Here is a 5,875-nt window from a genome sequence, read left to right as displayed (position 1 = left end):
TGAAGTCTTATTTCTAATCATTCCTGACTAACTCTGCTCTATTGATATACACACACATACAAACATATATACACACACACATGTATGTACCACATAAAAGACTAACTTCAAAACAAAGGTGACATCAAGGTGAGAAAGATTCTCTCAAGGAATCCTATTTACTGTGTTTACTCGTGTCCCTCAATAAATATTTCCCAAGCATGTTTGTTCTGGCCAGTTTTGTGGTTCCATCAAGAAAACACATTTGCAAGAATGAGAATCTCTCCTACTGTAAATGTACAATATTATATATATCTGTTAAGTTTATGTATCTGGTACAGTTATTTGGAAAGGTTTCCAAAAATGTGCAAGAATTTGAGAAAAAGACTGCACCATTCTCAAGTGTTAGCTGTTTACAGTGACCCCAGCTGAACCCCAGTAGTCTGTTTCCATCACTGTCCACTGCTCATAAGCGCTGCTGGTCAGTCTGCAGACTCGGGCAGTGCACACATACAGTCATGTTTCATCACCTCACTAGCCTGCTTCCTCCAGCGGAGTCCATTGCTCCTCCACCTGTGACCTGACAGCACCTTCACACACACCAGGCTATACTACAAACATTCATTATGTGTCTGTTCCCTCAGAGCATGGGAGTCTAAGAGTGGGGTCATATGTCTCATCTTTCATCCTGACAACCTAATACCTGCCTGGTACACAGCCAGTGGCTGATACAAATAAACCTTGATTGAACAAATGTATCTCAGACCAAATCTGCTTTTTCAGTATCTCAGTGAAAAACTAGCACCGTCTAAAAATGTATGGTCTGGACCAATGGCATATTTTCTTTTAAAAAAAAAAAATTTTTTTTTTCTCTTTATTACCTTTTAGAGAGAGAAGAAGGGAGAGGGAGAGAGAGATAGAAACATCAATGAGAGGACATGGATTGGCAGCCTCCTGCATGCCCCTCACTAGGGATTGGGCCCACCACTTGGGTATGTGCCCTGACCAGAAATCGAACTGGTGACCTCTTGGTACATGGATCAATGCTCAACCACTGAGCCACACCAGCCAGGCCCAGTGGCATATTTTCTAAATGTGACGTCCAAGAGAAGAAGTTGCAATAGGTTTGTGCTTATATCACAATTTTTGAAAAGGCTAATTTGTGCAGAACTTCTAAATTCTGTGATAAATACATTTAAAGTCAAATTCAATAACTGCTATACACCTATTAGCATGGCTAACATGAAACCCTCACAATACCTACTGGGACTCCCAGATATCACTGATATTAAGGCAAATGGCAAGCCACTTTTGTTACAAGACGGTGTGTCGGTTTCTTACACATAGTAACATGTACTTGTCATGTGACACAGAGAAATGACATCATATTTCCACACAAAACTTGTATACTAGTTATCAGAGCAACCTCTCTTCCATCTCCAAACACTGAAAACAACCCAAATGAGCCTCCGGTGGTGAATGCAGAAGCAAATGGGTGCCCACTCCTTCCATGGAATACTACTCAATGATCTATACATCAATATCAATGAGGCTCCATGATGTTGGATGAAATAAGCCAGTTTCAAAAAGCTGCATACTCTACGGTTTTATTTGTATGACTATTAGTTTTCTCATGTCACCTAACAGATCATCACAAAATCAACAGCTTAAAACAACATTCATGTATTAGCTTATACTTCTCTGTAGTCAGAAGTGTGGGGCAGGTTCCGTTGAGCTCTAGTTAGGATCTCACAGGAACAAAACAAGGTGTCCTCTGGGCTGGGTCTTTACATAGAGGTTCTGGAGAAGAAGCAACCTCCAGAACCACTCAGCCTCAGATGTCTGGTTCCCTGCAGCACAAAGTGAAGGATTACACTCTGCTCCTTCCAGGTCTTTGCATGAGACACCCCCCCCCCCGCCCCATCCTGAACAGCGAGACAGAAAAGGTACCTCGAATCAACTTCCTTCCTGCCTCATATCTCTGGTTTCCTTTTCTGTCTATCAGCTGACAGAAATTATCTGCTTTTAAAAGGCTAGTACGATTAAGTCCACCCATATAATGTAGCATAATAATGGGATTTTTTTATGACCAGGGGTGAATGCCGTCTTAAAAATTGTGCCTCCCACAACTTTCTAAAAAAGGTAAAATTATAGAGAAAGCAAGCAGGTGTGTGGTTGCCAATGGTTAGGTGTAGGGGGCGGGGCTGATTAATAAAGACAAAAGTAACATTGAGTAACATATGGTGACTTTGGTGGTAAAATGTCCCATATGTTGACTTTGGTAGTAGCCACATGACTTGATGAATTTCTCAATATTCTTAGAACTGTACACCAAAAATAGTGAATTGTACTGTTTGTTCATTAAACATAAGTTGAAAAAGAAAAATAAATAGACCATGTTTGAAAAAGTCTCTTCCTGCTCAGGCTGAGCTACCTTAAATATCATCTTAAGTGAAACCAAACCTTCGTTCTTTCTATTCTTGATCACCCTGGGTACTGTCTGAAGGACAGACTAATCTGTAAGAGCACATTTTCATTAGGAAACTTTGATGCAAATAACAGAGCCCTTTAATCATACATCTCCATCTATCTCACATTTTTACTAGGAATTCTTGTTCAATGTCCAAAGCTTTCAAATAAGGCTTTTTTAAACCATTCCTCCAGCCTGTGACTGCTCTCCCCTGTGAACATAAAAAAATAACCTGATTTTATGTCATCGGGTATTTCTTGTATTGGAACCTCTTTCCTATTTTGGATAATTACACCTTCAGGCTATAAGCCCTGAAGTCATAATAACTATTCTCCCTTTCTAATCTCTGGCAAATCGGCATTCAAGTCTTATCCGCTCTGCCACAGAACTATCTCCCACGCCAGCCTCTCATCTCTTCCCACCATAATCCATTCCTTCTTGAGTAAATCACTGTTTTTTTGTTTTGTTTTTTTAAAGATTAAAAAATATATATTTTTTTCTTTATTGATTTTAGAGAGAGAGGAAGGGAGAGGAAGAGAGAGATAGAAACATCGATGAGAAAAAAACATGAGTTGGCCACCTCCTGCAACCCCCACTGGGGATCAGGCCCACAACCTAGGCATGTGCCCTGACTGGGAATCGAACTGATGACCTCTTGGTGCAGGGTCGACGCTCAACCACTGAGCCACATTGGCCGGGCTAAATCACTGTTTTAAATAAATTTTTACTCTAGTTTCCATTTCCAAGCATTTTATTTATTTTACTTTTTCTGTTACCAATTTAGCCAATCTCAATAACTGACCCAGGTACACAATTTCCTTCCTCAGAAATTTCAATACCATCCCTTACATATTTTCCTAATTGAATATAGTTTCATCTTTATAAACCTGGCATTCATGACTCTCCCAAGTCTGGCTAAAGCCTTCGTTTTTCGTTGTTTCTTTTTTCATGTAGGATATACAACAAGATTTTACTGAAACTGCGCCCCCAATATTTTCACTATATCCACACTGCTTCCTGCGTCGGGCATAACGCGTCTCCTAGGTAACCTCCCAGCACCTGTTCAAGGCACGGAGGAAAAGGAATTCCTTCTAAGTCCTGAGTGTCTCACCTGTCTTAGCCGAAAGTGAGTCTCTCAATATTCACAGAAAAAAATTATATATATAAAAAGGAAGTGGGCTTAGAAGGAATGAGCTCAGGAACCAAGTCAGAGGCAAAAGCAGGGCCCTTGGAAGGGGGCGAGGAGGGCGAGGGCTGCTGGGTATGTTGTCTTGAGTATTTGAATCACACCCCGCAGATTATATACCATATTAACTTTCTGTACATGTCTTATTTCTCCTTATTCCTCCTGAAGTTCCCAACATTCTTCAGAAATGGAAGTCGGTGAGGACATCCACCCTGCTGCCTTACCCACAGCCTCCGGCGGGGCGCTGAGCGCGGATGACTCACTGGCGTTGCCTCGGGTTCCTTTGCCCCGGGGCCCCTGAGATTCCAACTGGGGAGTCCTGCTGGTGGGCAGCGCTGTCCCCTCAGCAAGCACCCGAGGAGGACGGCCTGCGGATCGCCTCGGCCCGGCTCTCCCCACGCCAGCTCCCTGACCAAAGGGTCCACGCGGGCCTCAGGCCTATGATTATACAGGGTTCCCCGCGGAGAAACCCTCGTGGAAACCGCCACTCAGGTAGCGGTTCCTCCGGGTGCTATGAAGAGCAGCTCCACATTCTGGCCTGGCTGCCAAACACTCCAGACCTGTGGGAGCTGGTGTCCTAGATGATAGAGGAGATATCAGTGTGGTCCTGTTTAACTTTGGCAAAAGCAAGTTAAAAGGAAAGCGTATGGATAGCTGTGGGTATTCTGTTCTTCCCGTGGCTATAAAACACGTTGCGTTAACAGCTGTGACAATGCCCTCTGTCCATCGGCCAGCAGATCCCTTGCGCCCGGACTTCACTTCTGACATCAGTAACTCAGATGGCGCAACGATGCATCGTGTGAACGTAAAGACATTCAGGGACACGGGGTCTTAGAAACCAAACCAGAAGGAACTGTTTGGTGGGTGGCATCCTCCCGCCCACGTCTGGCGGCTCCAGCTCCGCACTTCAGTCAGCCGTGCTGGCTTGGTGACACCCACGGTTCGGGGTGGATCGGTCCAAGAGGAACCTGCAGAAACCTGTGCCGAGAGTGAGCGTCCTACTGGCACCGACGGAGGAGGGATGGACCAGCCTGTGCAATTTCTTGCAGAAGAAGGAACTGCCATGTTGATGAAGGTCAGTCGTCCGAGGGCCACTGATGGGCAGCCCAAGTGAGGCAGTGTTTGTGATCATGACAGTTGCGTGGAAATGGATGAGGCAGCAGCGTCCGTCTTACGCACGGAGTGATGGAGCCTGCCGGCCGCGCGGCTCCGGGCTGAGTACAGAGCTCACAGCGGGATGAAGTTCAGCCTCCGGGGGAGTGCGGGCCACCCAGGGTTCAGTCTGGGAGAAATGCTGTGATCACAGCGGATGCTCTCCACTCCGAACCCCACGGCCCTGAGGAGGTCTGCAGGTGTCTGGGAATCAGCCTTCAGGAACTCTGAACACACATCTTGAGCCCAAACACTCTTCCAACTCTACTGCAGGCGAAGCACATGTGCAGCGAGACTGGACAAATGTCCAGTTTAAGACGCTATGTGAAGAGGCCCCAACAACGTGGTCCAGCTGCTGGGGAATCAGTGACCAGAGCCGTGGGAGCTGTGGGACATACCCGGACGCAGCTTCCTTGAGCTGGGCCAGCTGGTGGACATCTGTGGGACATTTGGGGCTCCAGGGTCCTGACTCACTGGAGCAGGATGGGGGGCTTGCCCAGTATCAGCTGTGCCTACTGACAAGCGGCCCAGTTTTCTAGCAAATGTGCATGAAGCTCATTTCCAGAGGAGGGACACCTAGCACCCGAGAAACAGAGTGTGTTTGCTGCTAAGCCTGGGGGAGGGGCTTTGCTTTTCCCTGAGGCCTGAACAATGTAGAAAAGTCCCAGAGAAACTATCTGGGTATCTAGAAACTGGCAGGACTTCTTATGCCGCAGTAAACTAATCCCTTCTGCTTCATAATGTGATGAACAGTTGCTATTATTAAGATGTGTGTCTAGCTCAGCTGGTGTGGCTCAGTGGTTGAGCGTGGACCCTGCACCAAGAGGTTGCCGGTTCGATTCCCGGTCAGGACACATGCCCAGGTTGTGGGCCCGATCCCCAGTGGAGAGTATGCAGGAGGCAGCCAATAGATGTTCTCTCTCATCGATGTTTCCATCTCTCTCTCCCTCTCCCTTCCTCTCTCTTTTTAAAATCAATAAAGAAAAAAAAAAGATATGTGTCTAAAGAAATGGCTGAAAGCTCTCTATGCTTCATAATGATTATTTTTCCATCTTATAATATGTTTTCTACCAGTAGGAGCTAAATGT

General features: G+C 45.7%; 1 pseudogene; it reads left to right on the top strand.

The window, feature by feature from the left end:
• Window positions 1–3,889: 3,889 nt before the first annotated feature.
• On the top strand, window positions 3,890–5,435 carry LOC118617046 (annotated as a pseudogene).
• Window positions 5,436–5,875: the final 440 nt, after the last annotated feature.

Source organism: Molossus molossus, unplaced genomic scaffold (genome assembly GCF_014108415.1).
Source record: "Molossus molossus isolate mMolMol1 unplaced genomic scaffold, mMolMol1.p scaffold_m16_p_5, whole genome shotgun sequence".
In the NCBI taxonomy this organism is placed as follows: domain Eukaryota; kingdom Metazoa; phylum Chordata; class Mammalia; order Chiroptera; family Molossidae; genus Molossus; species Molossus molossus.
This window is presented reverse-complemented; position numbering and strand designations above follow the sequence as displayed.